This window comes from Vipera berus, assembly GCF_964194415.1.
Source record: "Vipera berus genome assembly, chromosome: 2".
NCBI lineage: Eukaryota > Metazoa > Chordata > Lepidosauria > Squamata > Viperidae > Vipera > Vipera berus.
Genome location: NC_138203.1, coordinates 90,008,623 through 90,026,021, shown reverse-complemented (window position 1 = coordinate 90,026,021; position 17,399 = coordinate 90,008,623). Strand labels below are relative to the sequence as shown.

Genomic DNA, 17,399 nt, shown 5'->3' with positions numbered 1-17,399 from the left:
TGAGGGCAATGACTCAATACAGCCTACAAAATAAAATTAGCTGTGAACTAAAATATTTTGGGAAAGGTCTTAGGGAAACTGTTTTGGTATGAACAGATTCATATGAGTCACTTCAGCCCATCTGCAGTAAAGACTAAAAGCAGACCTAATGACTTGGAAGAAGCACTTGGATTTAGAAGATTGAATCAACTACTTGTCATTTTCTCATATTGTTTTTGTGGTCAGAATGCCCTTTACTGTAATGTTGTTGTTTTTTTAGAGAATACAGTAATGGTACTTTTGCAATTGACTCTTTCCACTCCCAGAAATGTTTATAACATGAATACTTCTCTTCTGACTCAATATTGCTTATACCAAACTAGGATAAAGACTAAATATGTCTATCAGTCAGATGTTCTCAATAAGGACACCCACGCAGTGCTACTGTCTCTCAAGGCTTACCTCCCTATCTTGTAAAGAATTTGGCCGGAGGGTAAGCAGCTTATTCCTCCTCTCATTTTAAAGTATTTCCATATTGATAAGGATCCTTGGTTTAAAGGAGCTAAGTTTTTAATCTATCAGACTCGTTTTACTGTTATTATACATTTTAACTACATTAATATCTAAGTCACATTACTGTTTCCAGAAAAGCATTAGATAAGTGTAATGAATTGATATGTTCATTGCAGTGGTATTCATTTATTTCAATGTTTCTTAAACCTGCCAATTTTAAGATGTCTGGACTTCAAGTACCAGACTTTTTTAATTTAAGAAGCCCACACATCTTCAAGTTGCCAAGCTTAAGAAACAATGATTTATTTGGTTTCCTGTTTTTTCTACCACTGTTAATTAATGCTAATATTCCCTATCTGCTTAATCTAGAAATAATTCCCACTAAATTCAGTAGAATACACCTTAGAATAGACATTATTAGACTACCCGGTAAGAATATAATAGCATTTAATAATAATATAATAATAAAGTATCTGAACAGCTGAATCAGTAACAGGCCTTCTGTTATTCTCCAAATGTTTCTAAACTTCAGCTAGGAAGGAGAAAAATATTATGTGTGATTCTTTAGCAACACTTAGAAGGTTACATCACCCATCTTTAAATATTTAGATCTGCCTGCTGTTTGATACAGATAGTCCTTGACTTACAACCATTCATTCAGTGACCATTTGAAATTACAAAAGCACTGAAAAAAGTGACTGGTCCTCACACTCACAACCATCACAGCATCCGCATGGTTACATAATCAAAACTTGGGAAGTTAGTAACCAGCATGTATGTACAATAGTTGCAGCAATACAGGAAATAATAATAATAATAATAATAATAATAATAATAATAATAATAATAATAATAATAATAATAATAATAATAATAATAATTTGGAAGGGACTTTGGAGGTCATCTAGTCCAACCCCCTGCTCAGGCAGGAAACCCTATAGCATTTCAGACAAATGGCTGTCCAGTCTCTTCTTAAAATGATCTTACAATGATCACCATTTGTGACCTTCCCAACTGGCTTCTGAAAAAAATCAATAAGGGAACTGTATTTGCTTAATGAATGCATGATTAACTTAACTGTAGTGATTTGCTTAACATGGCAAAAAGGTTGTAAAATCAGGCATGTTTCACTTAACAGCAGCCTTGATTAGCAACAGAAATTCTGGTCCCAGTTCTAGTGTAAATTGAGGACTACCTTATATAATACAGCATCAATTAAAAAAATAAAGGATGAGCTTAACATTTGTTATTTCTGCTGAATAGCTTGGGATATTATTTTTCTTTTTCTGATTGGCCAGAGTTGTTATTGCTTTGATCTTATATTTGCATGTTTTTTTTATTTCTAAGCCACCCAGGTTAAAGAGCTAGGTGGCCCCTAAATGTAGATAAATAAATAACTAAATTAAATAAGTGATGCATTTGAACCTTGCTTCAACCTTATTTTTACAAGATAGATTCAGGGTTAGGCTTAACTTTCAGCCTAACCGTCATCTGCACTGTGAAGATAATACAATTCAATCTTAGAAAATTGTTGTAACACAAAGTTACAAACACAATCAAGAGTTACAGAAACATATCCTTCTAGAATTGTAGTGCCAGTGCTAGTAGCAAGTGCTATTGAATAATAGTATTTTAATATATCTTCTTTAAAAGGGACGCGGTGGCTCAGTGGGTTAGGACGCTGAGCTTGTCAATCAGAAGGTCGGCAGTTTGGCGGGTCGAATCCCGAGTGCTGCGTAACAGAGTGAGTGCCTGTTACTCGTCCCAGCTTCTGCCAACCTAGCAGTTCGAAAGCACGTAAAAATGCAAGTAGAAAAATAGGGACCACTACGGTGGGAAGGTAACAGCGTTCCGTGCGCCTTTGGCGTCTAGTCATGCCGGCCACATGACCACGGAGACGTCCTCGGACAAGCGCTGGCTCTTTGGCTTTGAAACGGAGATGAGCACCGGCCCCTAGAGTCGGAAACGACTAGCACGCATGTGCGGGGGAACCTTTACCTTTACCTTTATATCTTCTTTCCTTGCCTCCTTCCTGGAAAAATGATTCTTCTTTTGATTCTTAAATATTTTCCATTCTGGCAGCTTTCAGATGTATTGGGATTACAGCTCCCAGAATTGATAATAGATATGTCCATGATACACGATCCATTGGGAAGTTCTCCTAGCAAGAGTACAATCAAACCAGATTCCCTCTGGTATGCCTTAATGTTCTTCTTTAGGTCATTTCAATTGCATCAGTTAATTAAAGAAATAGTGCCATTGGACTACTCCCATTCTGGGCTGGCCCAATGGTGATGTTCAGTAATAGCCTTCCAGTCTAAGGCCCTTAGATTGGTTAATCTACAATTGCAGTAACAGTTGAGTTGGCAATATATGAACTTTACAAAAAGATCCTTGTAATAACTGTGGGAAAATCAATTAAAAATAAAGTTCTCCCTTAAGACATAGGGTCTGCCTTATATTTCATACTAATTCCTGTTTTCTCTGTCCCATTTGTGACTTTCAAAGTAGTAATTATCTATCTATCTTTGCAATGTACGGCAGTGAAAGTTGGACCATAAAAAAGGCTGAGCGCCAAGAATTGAGGCGTTTGAACTGTGGTGCTGGAGAAGACTCCTGCGAGTCCCTTGGACAGCAAGGCGATCAAACCGGTCAGTCCTAGAGGAGATCAACCCTGACTGCTCTTTAGAAGGCCAGATCAGGAAGTTGAAACTCAAATACTTTGGCCACCTAATGAGAAGGAAGGACTCACTGGAGAAGAGCCTAATGGTGGGAAAGATTGAGGGCAAGAGAAGAAGGGGATGACAGAGAATGAGGTGGCTGGATGGAGTCACTGAAGCATTAGGAGTGAGCCTAAATGGACTCCAGAAGATGGTAGAGGACAGGAAGGCCTGGAGGAACGTTGTCCATAGGGTTGCGATGGGTCAGACACAACTTTGCAGCTAACAACAACTATCTATCTATCTATCATCTATCTATCTATCTATCTATCTATCTATCTATCTATCTATCTATCTATCTATCTATCTATCTATCTATCCATCCATCCATTTAATCTATCTATCTATATCATCTATCTATCTATCCATCCATCCATCCATCCATCCATCCATCCATCTATCTCTTCGTTCTATGTCACCTCAAAAAACAAAACTTAATTACACAGAGTTGCAGCTTGACGATATAATCTAGCTTTTTCCAAGCTGGAGATCTCCAAAGGCTTTGAAATGCAACTTCCATCACCCTCCGCCCATGGTAAGCGAGGAGCTGGGCACGGTGCCATTTCCCTACATTTCTCGTGGGCAGAAGGTGCACCTACACGGTTCCTTGAAAACACCTCCCAACGTTTATTAGGGCGACCTCTCTCCCCCCCCAAAAAAAGAAAGACGCGCGCTGCTTTAACAAACCCGTCAACTAAATCCCATCGATTCAATGGGGCCAGCAAATGGGGCTAGCTAGGATGAAATCAGGGGGCCTTTTTTTGTGCCCGTCCCCCAAGCAGGGCGGGAGAAGCAGCCGCTCTTTCAGCGCCTCTAGAACGGATGGTGAGGTAACCTGAGGAGGCAGGCAGCCTCTTTTCAACCCCCCAGCCCCCTTTTTAAACGCGTCCTGCAGGGCGGCGACAGGGACGCGAACGCAAAAGCGGCGCCCCGATTCCTCTCCGCTCTTGATCTTGCATTCAGCCGGCAGCAGAGGCGCGAGCCTTCTGGGGCGCCAGGAAAAGAGCAGAAGAGCGGCAGCAACGTCGCAAACGAGCCGGGTGGAGGGTGGAAAGGAGAAAGGAAAAAAAAAGAGAGAGAGAGAGAGCAAGATTTCCAGCCGGCGACGGCGCCGCGCGTGAATTCCAATCCACCGCCTCCTTCCCCTACGCCGATTGAGGCGAAGTGCCGCGTTGCAGCACCGCTTCCCAAAACGGATTCCCGGACTTGGAAGCGGCCCGTCACAGCAGCAGCAGGAGGAGGAGGAGGAGGAAGGGAAGGCGAGCGCCGGCTGCTCCTGCTGCTGTTTCGCGCTCTCCGCCCCCTTCCCGCGCCTTGACGCAGAGAGAGCCGAGAAAGAAGCCGCGCCGTCCGGCTGAAGCCAAAGGCAAAAGCGGGAGAGTGGCAACGGCGGCGGCGGCTGGAGAAACCAGAGGCGGAGAGCGAGGTAGCTAATCTTCTCCCCCACCCCACCCCACCCCACCCTACCCTACTCCAACCTTGGCGCCGAGGGCGCCGTTTCTCTCTTCCTCTCTAGGGCGGGCGAGAGTTGCGGGGCGAGATGGGGGGCGTTTGCCCCGCGCCGTTGCCTCCATTCTTCTAGGCGGGCGGGCGCTGTTTGGGTGGCGTTGGGTGCGAGCGAAGGGTCGCGGCTTGCCGAGAAAGAAAGAAAGAAAGAAAGAGAGGGGGAAGCCGCCGGTTGTGGGGACCGCGGGAGAAGGCTGTTCTCCCACAACTGCTTTTTATGGCCGTCCCTTCCCTCCTTCCCAGCTTTAGGCAAAAACAAAAAGGGGGGGAGGTTGAGAGCGTTTCTGTGTGGTGTTTTTCGGAGTGCCCCGAAGGGGAGGGTTGGCGGGGGGGGGTTCCGCTGCTCTGCTTGCTCGAGGCGCCGGGCTTTTTTCGCTGCCTGCTTCTGCTCAAGCGAGTCTGCTTTAGAACGTGTGTATGGCGTGCGGTCCTTCTGTGTAGACCCGCTCGGAAGGAACTCCGCCCCCTCCCTCCACTTTTGGGGGTCCAGTGGGACTTATTTCCGAGGCATCGTGCGGAGGATTGTAAGGCTGAAGAAAGGCTGCCTTTGCGTGCACCAGCTGCCTGCAATTAGTGCAGGTTCGCATCCCACCAGGCTCAAGGTTGACTCAGCCTTCCATCCTTCCGAGGTAGGTAAAATGAGGACCCAGATTGGGGGCAATTAAGCTGACTTTGTAATAATGCCGCTTGGGGGTGTGTGTGAAAAGCCCTAATAAGCAGGCATATACATAGAATGAAGGCTACTGCTAAGCTTGTAAGCCGCCCTGAGTCTTCGGAGAAGGGCGGGATATAAATGGAATTAAAATAAAAATAAAAAATAAATAAAAATATAACACCTTTTGCCCTGAGCTCGCCTGTTTGATAAGGAGAGTAAAAGGGCCGCGTTGCTTGGCTGGATGACCTTGATGTTGTTGTTGTGCAAAGTCGTGTCCGACCCATCGCGACCCCATGGACCATGTTCCTCCAGGCCTTCCTGTCCTCTACCATCTTTTGGAGTCCATTTAAGCTCACGCCTGCTGCTTCAGTGACTCCATCCAACCACCTCATTCTCTGTCGTCCCTTTTTTCTCTTGCCCTCAATCTTTCCCAGCATTAGGCTCTTCTCCAGTGAGTCCTTCCTTCTCATTAGGTGGCCACAGTATGAAATGCAAAACAATAAACGGTAATAAATATTCTAGAAAAGGACCTGGCTCTCCTCCTTATCCCACCTTAACCTTGAATGCCTGCAAAAATGACTTTAAACTACTGCCAGCCTTTTAGTGGGCTTTTGCAGAGGATTTAGGCTCTGGATGCGGGGAGGAAACCTGTAGAGATAATTCAGTGTTCCTCCGGACTGGGAAGCTGTGAATCAAACAAGTGCAATAGAATGTGGCTGATACAGCCTTTTCCAATAAATACTGATTTGTCTATTTCATTCAGGATTTGCCGTAATGGAAGGCTATGTGTTTCAGAGGGTTAGGAAGGTGAGTGAATGGTAGTGTTTTTATATGAGAATCGGAGGGTGAAAATTGAATGGGTGGTCAACCTTAGACGTTGGAAGAGAGAACGCTGCAGGAATGTCAAAGAGTTGCAAGCGCAATAGGTCATCTCTGCGTGTGGAGAAAGCGAAATGAAGGACAAGAAACAGAAAGAAGGAACCATTTCTTCTGATATTTGAATGGGTAATAGTATATTTGGGAGAGAAAATATTAATAAGTTCATAATATGTTATGCAGGAATGTAAGTGGAAAGGTATTATTAAACATTGGAAAGGCATTTTATCTTGCATGGTTACATGGTTTTCATTTCTTTAACATCATCATCATCATCATCATCATTTCTTCCTTATTACTTTTCCATAAGCAAAATATAACACAAAACCTCTGTTCTTTCAGTACAACCTTGTTAGATATACTACTGCTCAAATTGTTAAGAAAGTCAGTTTTCCTTTTATATTCATTTCAAAAGGTAGAGAAAAAATTGCAGGTGAGACTTGTTACATATGGGTACCTGCATCCTAGATTGAGGGTAATGGAGAATGGAGAAGCAGAAGGTAGATAACATCTCTTCTCAGGTTTTGCTGTTTCAAAGCAAGCAGTGTTTTTTCCCCTATGGAATTGGCAAAAAATTCAAACCTTATAAGGAGGAAGCCAATAGGAAGGTCATCTGAAGCACAGAAATGATAGGGAGGAAGAAAGATGATGGATGTACCCATTTTTTCCCTTCTAAATCATTGCTCTATTAAGGAAACAAACAGGGCTTTCATTTCACAGTATAGCTATAACTATGTTTTATTCTTGGGTTTTAGAAAGCAAATTAACTGCCGAACAAATGGAAAGCCTCACAGATATCTCTGAATTCTACTGTTTGGATGCACATCTGGCAAATACAAAATTCTTTTCTTTTATTATGATTTTGTTATATTTTTGTACAACAAACTACCAGAGTTTGAAATTTCCTGTTGCTAACAAATTCAGATGAAAAAATGTAAAGCTTTTCATTTTTGCTTTGTTGCCATTGAATTCTACCATGTAATATGTGTACTTATTACAGGTAGTCCTTGACTTAGAGCCGTTTGTTTAGTGACTGTTCGGAGTTGCAGCAGCACTGAAAAAAGTGACTTGCCACTTAACCACCATCACAGCGTCTCCATAGTCACATGATCAAAATTTGGATCCTAAGCAACCAGCATGTATTTATCATGGTTGCAGCATCCTAGGGTCACATGGGCTCCATTTGTGACCATCTCAGCCAGCTTCTAACAAGCAAAGTCAATGGGGGAAAGCAGACTTGCTTAATGAGTGTGTGATTCACTTAATAACCCATGAGAAAAAGAAGTCACAAAATTGGGCATGACTCACTTAACAGTCGCCTTGCTTAGCAATGGAAATTCTGGTTCTATTTGTGGTCATAAATTGAGAATTATCTGTAAACCTCTTCAGGTCACGGACTTTTAGGTATTGTGGGTTTAAGGTTTCACAAAAGTCAAAGGTGTCAACTTTGCAGCCTCAGGGAATTCAGTTAAGAAATTTAAGTAGCTGCTTAAATTTTGCAGTATGAGTGTCGGAGAGAGTTAAATATATTCACAGTGGTCATGCACTGACACCTGAATAGCATCATTGTACACAAACAATTTCTAAATGAATTGTAGATGCCTTTTTAACAAAACTCCCTATCAGAACAAAATACCAACAGTGTCAGTATTTTCTTTATGATACACTTAATTGAATAATTAGATTTTCAGAAATTTAGGCAGAGATGGCCTCAGAGTGAGAAGGGAATAAACGAATATATAAGATTGTTCAGTGGTAGGGTAAGAGATTGTTGCCTTTCTATTGAAAAATTTGTTTAGCATTTGACATTGTGATACAGTATAATCAGGACTCTAGCATTCATTATCTCTGTGCTTGGTCATATGAGTTGGTATTCATCCCTGGTGAATCTTCTACAGAGGCTTTTCTGCTTTGTTTATTTCACTTTCACACTGTATTGTACTGACTATACAATGCTAATCCCACAGAAGCATTTGCTTTGTTGCTCAGTAAATCTGTTTGGGGGCAGTGACATAGTCTTCAAAAAGTTAAACTGGTCTCCTAAAACTAAATTACTGCTGCACTGATGATGTCATTCTATAACATACCCTAAAAGCAAGTCAGGATATTAAGAATTTTTTTTGCACTTTTCCAAGATTTTATTGTATTTTGATATTCAGAAAAAATAGTATTTGCTTAGACATAGGACCAATATCTTATGAGAGTAGTTAGCACGCCTTTAGGCCAAGAAAGAAGAAATGGTTTTATATTTACATAAATGTGTTCTTTCTTTCCACACTTTCTTAAATTTTTCACACGCCTTATTAGAAATAAAAAGCATCTCTATTTCAAAGCTGTTAACGCTTTTTGGAGACACGAATAAATTATTTATGTAATAAACCTGACAGGTAATTACCACTTTCACTCAAAATCATCAAATTGGGTGTTAAAGGCATCTATACTGTCAAGGATTTGCAGAGAAATAAACTTCAGGAGGTTATCTTGCTTATTTTATCCTGGGAAAAAATACTATTTATTTAATTATTATTTATTTAAGACTCTTTTCTAGGCTGCCTGACTCCAAAAAAACCTCTGGGATGGTTACAATATTTAAAACATGGTTTTAAAAACATAATTAGTAAACTGTAACTAATTTAAGTCACTTGATCTTATTCAAAACAATATATTGTTTTTATTTATACTGTATGTTGTTTTTTTAAAAAAAGCAGAAGTTGCAATAAAATGTAATGCATGGGACAAATACTATACAGTAAAGCACATCTGTCTTGTCTGTCTGTCTGTCTGTCTATCTATCTATCTATCTATCTATCTATCTATCTATCTATCTATCTATCTATCTATCTTATTCACCATCCATCTCACCTGAGTGACTCTGGGCACCTTACAAAAAAAACATACAATGGTGTAAAAACATAATTTAAACAGAGAGTTAAAACAGAATTAAAGCAAAGTTAGAAATTAAAACACTGAAGCTAAAGAAGTGGAGGGAAAATCCTCAAGCCACCAACCAGGATTACATATCACTCCTAGACCCCCTCACCCCATGCCATTGGAAGGCCAGAAGAACAGGAACATGGCGGGGGGGGGGGGTAAGACGCAATGTCAAAGAAGGCTTTTCCTAGATTGCGCCAGTCAGAATTCTTTAACTGGCAGGCTCTACAACATATCCTCCCTGCCTATTTCATATGTTAAACTTGTGTATTGCTTTAAGAGATAGAGTTAAGGCTGGGAGGAGGAAGATTGTACCTCAAGGCCATCTGAAATTAAAGAAGATAAGAACTTGGCAGGTTGTCTAACGGAAGAGAAACTAATTCTTTAAATTAATTGGAGAATGTGATTAATGACCAAAATTAGAAAGGTGGAGAATTGTATTTAATATATTATGTGAGGGGGTGGAGATTTCAGATTCCAGCTTCCTTCGAGCAAGCCTTTGCCGAGCAAGCCTTTGCCGTGTATTAGGCTAATAAAGGACTTTTAAGGTAAACAATGCCTCAAGAGTCACTTGAAAAGCCCATACGTGGGAAACTTGACAGCCTGGGTGGGATGGATTGATGTAATTGGAAGAAGACAGTTCCAGGGGAAGTGGGTGGGTTTGGGGTGGGAGGGATTTGGGGATATATTGTAAAATTTTGTTTTTGTAAAACTCTTTAATAAAAAAAAAAGACAGTTCCTCAGGTAACCTGCTCCCGTGCCAGGAAGAGTCATGATTAAGAAAGCCTGTTCAAATGAAAAAGCTTCATGTGACTCCCTAAAACATTGATATTGGAAATATTAAGAGGGAACAGATAAAGCGATCCTGTTCCAGTTTACTAGCTACTTTTGCTTACTAGTAAAGGGAAGACCCTAAGGAGGGCCCATGAGGCGGCCAATCAATATGAACAAGGGTAGTCCTTGTAGAATTCAAGGCTTGAGGACACTTTTCCTCCCATCTATGTTAGACTTTGGTTCCCCCTAATCCCCTAGTTCAGGGGTAGGCAACCTTGGCTCTTTTATGACTCGTGGACTTCAACTCCCAGAATTCCTGCCCTAGTTGGTTGATACAGTGTTTTCAAAGAGAGAACCATAACTTTGATCTGTATTCACCAATAGAGTGGGAGTCAAAATAGTTCTGGTGAGATATAAGCCACGTGCCAGTTTTGATTAATTTTGGTCAGCAAGTCTTAAATTTTATCTCCACTTGACAATGGTGCTTAGTCCAACCTGTCTCACACAGCATTTGAAGAAGACCTCGGCATATGTTGTTTTTAGCTTCTGGAACGCAGGTAATAAATGTAACAATAAATATAGCTGGCTGTTCAGAAAGCACCATGGGCAAAAGATCTGAATATTTTGGGCTGACTGATCACGTAGAATTGTTGATATTTTCTCTGACGTGGATGAATAGACGTAAATTCCATAGACCCTGGTAGGATTTCCTTCTGAATAAACATACTAAGACCTGGCTGCAGCATTTTTGCTTTGTAATTCCTATTGCAACAATGATGTATCAAATTATGCCAATTTCTTACATTGTTCTCATGAAGCAAGAAATATATCATAATTAACAAAGTGTTCTGTTTCCATATTTTACACTTCCTAATTTGCTGCTGATTTTTATTTTTTTTATTTTTAAATTCCTTCAAAAGAAGCAGTGTAAAATAATAGCTCAGGACAGAACCAGTGATATTGTTATGTAAGCTGTGAAGCTCTGTGCTAGGATGGCCTGCGCTTAAACCTGCAAATCTTTAATTGAATGATGTAAGATTAAGGTTCTAATAGTCTGTGAGAAAAAGCAGTCTTTTCCTTCTGGTATATAATTAGAAAACCTGTGATCCGTTGGGTCGTCATTTCAGAGATATTTCCTTACCTAAACATAATGAGCGCAGGTAGGCATAAAAGCAGGAGGAGCAGGAGAGACTTCTGACTTCGTAGCCAGTTCCCCATTGACTTTCCTTGTGGGAACCTGGCAGAAAGCATTGAAAATGACAGTTGTGACTATGGCAGTGAAGCAGCGCTGAAGTAGCTACAACTTGGCTAAATGTCAATCCTGTGGGAGTCGTCATGGATCCTGGAGTTCAAATGCATTGTGTGAGTTATCCCATTTGAGGTACGTTGATTGAGAAATTGTGGCCCTGTCATGTACCATTTTGCTCAGTTGGAAGGTTACAAACAAAACAGTTACAAAAATTTTAGTAGTACGTAGATATCATTGGAGAACCCGTCCAGTGCAATGCTGCATATGTGTATGGGGGAAGGTCTCCTTCACTATAAACAGCAAACAAATATAGAAACAAAAAGAGTAAAATTAGAGGAACGGCGAGGAACATTATTTTTATGTTTTTAAAGTTGATTTGAATACATGGGGCTTAGCTAGGAGTACATTTTTCTTGTTGTAGGTTTAGCTTTGTGTTGGATTTTAAGCATTTTTGTGGTTGTTTTAAACCAGTCAGGTGCTTTTAAGGAAATTAACCACATGTATGCATGAGCATATTAAATAGACTGTATAATAAGCTGTACAAGTTCATAGGGTTCAGCAAGTATGAATTATTTCACTTTCAAACATGTAATTTTGAATGCAATTGAAGATAAAATTACTAGGTCTTGATTATGCCTTCCTTCTGGTATATGATACCAAGAGGGAATAGGGTGCACTGACAGAATATGTTGGGTACTGTGTGAAGATAAACAGGACTGCCACAGAAATACAAATCAAAGAATCTGAACCAACCTAGCTGGTTACATGAATAGATAGGATAAGAAAGGATGACATAATTTATACTGAAAAGAAATAATACAGGAAGCTTCATAGGTTCTAAAGTTGCTGCAGAATAAATAATCTGCAGTCTTAAGATATACAGCCCTTCTTGATTTCTGTAGTCCCTTATGCAAGTTACAAGGCAAGAATCACTTGTGTTTGCCCAAGAACCTAAGGGGTAGAAAGAGAAGAACAAAGAAGTTTTAAAAAGAATGAGAGAGAGAGAGTGGGCAGGGAATGGTAAAAAGTTTTATGTTGATTCTGATCTTGACATGCTGTTCCTGATCATTCCTTCATAAAACTTGGCATGAGAGTTTTCAAAAACAAAATACCAGTAAGGGGATATATGTTCTGTTGAAATTTGTGAAGTTAATACTTTATTTTAACAACATAGTAACTATGTTGATCCAATATCTTAAAACTCTGTTGTCTGTTTAGGATTACCCCCCCACCCCACCCCGAATTTTCTGGCCTTGTAAACATAACAATTTTTTTAGCATTTTGTGACAACTAATATTTTGTTCTTTATATATAAAGTGGTATAAATAAAGTGATTGACAAAAACTTGGATTGACCTCATTTTCCCCTCCTCCATCTCTTTATTTTTCATTCAACTTGATAGATTCTTTGTTGACTGCAGACTATAATTTGTCATTATATCTAAATTGGCAAACTATGACTTGTTCTCTGAGCCAAGTTTACAAAACAGCTTTAGTCATACTGTACAATCTTAGATGTAATTAAAAGTGATAATTTGCCACAATCCAGCAGGAAAAAAAATGAAAACATGTTCTGGTATTGATGGCCTAGGTCAGGGGTAGGCAACCTTGGCTCTTTTATGACTCGTGGACTTCAACTCCCAGAATTCCTGAGCCAGCATGGCTCAGTATGGAAACCTCTCCATTTCCCCTCAGCATGGCTGGCTCAGGAATTCTGGGAGTTGAAGTCCACGAGTCATAAAAGAGCCAAGGTTGCCTACCCCTGCCCTAGGTGAAAGTCCTGGTTGTGGCTATGCTGTAGGGTATGTGTGTATTGGCAGTTAAAGCCAATTTGAAATTCTTGGCCACTTCATGTGAACCTTTGTTTAATGAATGGATTCATTGAGATGGCCCACAGGCTCTTGCTAATGTCATGATACACATAGAAAAAAAGTAGGACTTACATCTCTTGTTTCCTGTAGGCACCATTGTTCCCAACAAATATAGAAACCCGCAAATGAAAGAAAACTATTAATTTAACATTAATTTCCTCTAACTCTCATTGTTAACAGTTTGTTGTAAGTTGAATGTTTGATCATTAGTAAACTGGGCATATATACCTTATTGTGATATGCAGAGCAAAACCTGCCACAAATGCTCTATCTTTTAATTGTTGTTCTCATTGTCAATTTTTTTCAACATACTCTTAGACATCCCAATATAGAGGCAGAGAGTGTGAGCACCCTAACAATCATTTTCACTTACCAAATGAACAATTTTAGCCCAGGTTTTAAGAGTGTAGTTTGTTTATTGCATCTTATTGATTGTTGCTTACAGTTATTTCATTTTCTCACCCTTATATAGACACATATATGTAAATACATAGCTGTGTATTTATGCACACTCAGAGTGCACACTACCTATAAACGTGGAACAAATTAGCTAAGAACAAAGTTCTGCTTCCTCTGAAGTACATGAAAATATTTTGCAGGCATGATTAAAAATACATATTTCAAGATAACATATACATATGGATTCCTGCATGTGGGCAAATAAAACTTGATTCCTGCTTATTTTTAAAAAATTGTTAGGAGAATTTCCTGGGGAATAGTTTAATTGATGCCTTCTAACTGTACCCTGAAAATGATACAGTATCATTTTTAAAAAAATATAATTTGTTTAAAATAGTTATCTCTTCATTTCTTCTCTATATAATAAAGTGAAGTTTTTCTGAAATGCCTACTGAAATCAGTAGGGAAAAAGGCTCCAGGGTGAGAATCTGAACAGGCCACAACATTATAATTTTCACAATTATACACTGTCTCTTGAGATAGCGTTGACATAACATATCTCTTCCTTTACCAAGTAGATGATAGTTTACTCTATGTGAAGTGGGATTGTCTTACAAAAGCACAAATTGTCTAATCATTGCAATTTACCACATGCAGAAGGAGGACAAAGATCCCAGATGCTATATAATAAAGAATAACTGAGCCAAGTCTTTGTCACTATTCGTCACTATTTCAAACTTTACATTCGTAAATGTTCAGATCGTTTCCAGACAGACATTTATATTGCTATTTAAGGATACAGAATTAATGCATGCAAAAATGCTATTGTGTGTGTGTGTGTGTGTGTTTCTGTGTGTTTCTATATATATAGATATATAAAGATAATGTATATACTATTATATATACTGGAGAGAGAGTACTCTGTGTGTGTGTGTGTGAGTGAGTGTATACATATCCAAATATGTATATGTGTGTGTGTGTGTGTGTGTGTGTGTGTGTATATATATATATGTATGTATGTATGTATATATGTATATATGTATATGTGTGTGTGTGTGTATACATACACATACACATACACATACACATACACATACACATACACATACACATACACATACACATATATATATATATATATATATATATATATATATATATATATATATATATATATATATATATATATATATATATATATATATATATATATATATATATATATATATATTTATTTATTCCTATGCATATGTATGTAGCAGGAAGAACTATGGAGCTTATATTTTTTTTACTATTGTTTCTACGAGTAATTTTTTGAGAGAAACACAGGAGGGGTGGGAGGGAAAGCAGGACTAGAAACTACTATTTGTAGTTGTTTGCTGTTGTAGAATATATCATTCTTAGTTTAATTTTCTCCTTCCTATGCACAGGACTCTCCTTTCTTTACAGTTAAAACACTCCAGAAAACAAATTAGTAAGAGAAGGGCAGTGTTACCTTAATTCCCCAAAACAATAATCAATCAAGGCATCGCACAGCAATGTGTAAAAAAAATAAAAGCTGCTTAGGAAGGTGAGAAGAAAGGAATTTCCTCCTCCACCCTGGCTGTTGCTAAGTTGCAATCTAATATTGCTGGAAAGGCGGAAGGGAGGAGGCAATAGAGAGGTTACACTTATCCTGAGTGTCACTTTGGGGGGCTCATTCTGAAGGTCTTAAGGCAACAGGTCTTACCAAACACTTTTTAAACATTTAGTCACAGCCGATGGAAAAACCATTTGAATGGGTGGGGTGGGGTGGTGCGGCACGGGGACTAGGAGGGGGATTGAATTAGTTGAGCACACAGTGCTGTGAATTTTAGAGCGTCTTCCAGGGAATTTAGAGTGTTTGGTCACTTATTTCATGGTTCAGTGCCAGTTAAAATTGCAGTTCACTCACATGTCCAATGGAATGTCCGTAGAAAGCTACATCTCAAAAGAAAATATCAGATATCACATGGTTCACCATGTGAGTGGATAAAACTTAATGTAAATATGATTATCTAATAATTTCATGCAATACTTTGTAACGACATGCTTTTCATTGAACCTAGAGAAGCCCACTGGAAACTAATGCAGTAACCTTAGAATAACTTTTACAATAATAGGTTTTCTCAACTAGTAGCCTGGTCTGGCCACTATTATCTGCACTAATTGTAGATGCTCTCAGGTTGCACTGCAGTAACCAAATTGTAGGATGATGGGGTGTAATGTTGGGGGTGGGGGAACCCTGATCTACTTAGGACCATAACTGATGTAATTATGCAGCTGGGTGATGGCCCACTTTGCTCCTAGCTTCCATCTGTTATTCTAGCAGGAATTGTGAGTCTAGAGGGACCTCAACAGGAAGTATAGTATCTTCAAGATACTATATTTATTAACAACCTCCATCTTGATAGTATTAATCTGAGCTTGTTCTTTCCATTGCTTTATAGCTTTCAGATACTAGTTCAAGACTTTCACATTATTTTCAGCTCACCCTGTGATGGCAATATACATTATGACAGTATGATGGCGGTATGACAGTTGAGCGTCATCAGCATACTAACAAAGAAAATTGGAAAAAGCAAAACAGAATGATAGAAATACGTACATTGTCAAGGAAATTAAAAACATATATTGACAATAGGCAAGCCACGGTGATGTAGACCATGACATTGTCCTGACTACGTTGACAAGGCTGGGAACTTAAGAGAAAAGGAAACATGAAAATAGGAAGAGAAACTATTTCCTTATGGTTGCCCAGAAAAGCATATAGACAAGCCCATTTGGTCACCAGACTCAGAGGAGTCTTCATCTTGTATTCAGCTGAAAGCTTCCTTAAGTAGGACATCCTTATCTGCTCTTAAAAATAGCAGACACAGATTTGACTTACAGTCTACTGCTGCACTTGTTAAGAGAGGTGTATCCAGAATTTCTCACCTCTACCGCACATGGAAGTATCATCCAATTTCTCCACATTCCTGCCAACACTTTGGTGAGATATTGCTGTAAGTACTACTTAGCAGTATCAGTTTGAGGGACAATCTATACATAAAAATTTCAGAATGTTCAATATTTTCTATGACCGTTTCTCATGGCATTTTAAGAGCAATTTTAGCTAAGTTATTTTCCCCCCCTGATTTTATTGCTTGTAAATAATACAGGCAGGATATAAATAAAGCAATTTGTTAATATTTTGGTTTATGATCTTTAGGCTATAAGTACATGTCCTCAGTGTTCAAAGAGAAGACATATACCTTGGTTAGGACAAGCTAGCTAGGTTGTTGTTAACATACTACAAAAAGATTGCATATTTATAAAAAAAAGTTGCTTAAAAGTGGTTCTGTATATGCATCACATTAGCATAGGAAAGAATATATGAACCTGTAGCTATCATAATATACGATGAACCGGAGTACTGAGATATATATCTTGTCTTTCCTTTGAGAGCTCAAAGCAGTATAGACAGGGGTTTGCTCTCATTTTATCCTCACAATAGGGAGCCTAGGCTGGGCTAAAGAGTTTGAAGGATTCCTGTAACTCCTATAAGCTCCATGGTAGAGTGGACAGTTTCCCTGTCTCAGTCCAGGACTTAACTACTATGATATGCAGCATTCAGATCAAAAGATAGGCATAATTATTATTAGATTGGGTAAAGTTCTGATATGTCGTTTGTGTGACTTACCATTTTGTAACATAATTAGAAGAACTCTCTGATTACCACCCAGCTGTTTCCAACAAATCATGATATATTAGATTGACATAGCATTATTAAGTGAGATTTGCCCCATTTTATGACCTTTCTTGTCACAGTTGTTTAAATGAAGCCCTGCAGTTGTTAAGTTAGTAACATGGTTACCGTATTTTCCGGCGTATAAGACAACTGGGCGTATAAGACGACCCCCTACATTT

General features: G+C 39.1%; 1 protein-coding gene and 1 long non-coding RNA gene across 3 annotated transcripts in view; both read left to right on the top strand.

The window, feature by feature from the left end:
- The window catches only part of LOC308662277, a 907,910-nt gene that overhangs the window by 676,033 nt on the left and 214,478 nt on the right, over nt 1-17,399 (top strand). The gene's annotated exons all lie outside the window — the stretch shown is intronic.
- LOC308662269 (PALM2-AKAP2 fusion protein-like) overlaps nt 4,495-17,399 on the top strand; it is a 78,466-nt gene continuing 65,561 nt past the window's right edge. For both annotated transcript variants that reach the window (XM_081317869.1, XM_081317868.1), the window contains exon 1: nt 4,495-4,638. The gene's annotated coding sequence lies outside the window, so the exon portion shown is untranslated. The remainder of the gene's footprint in view (nt 4,639-17,399) is intronic.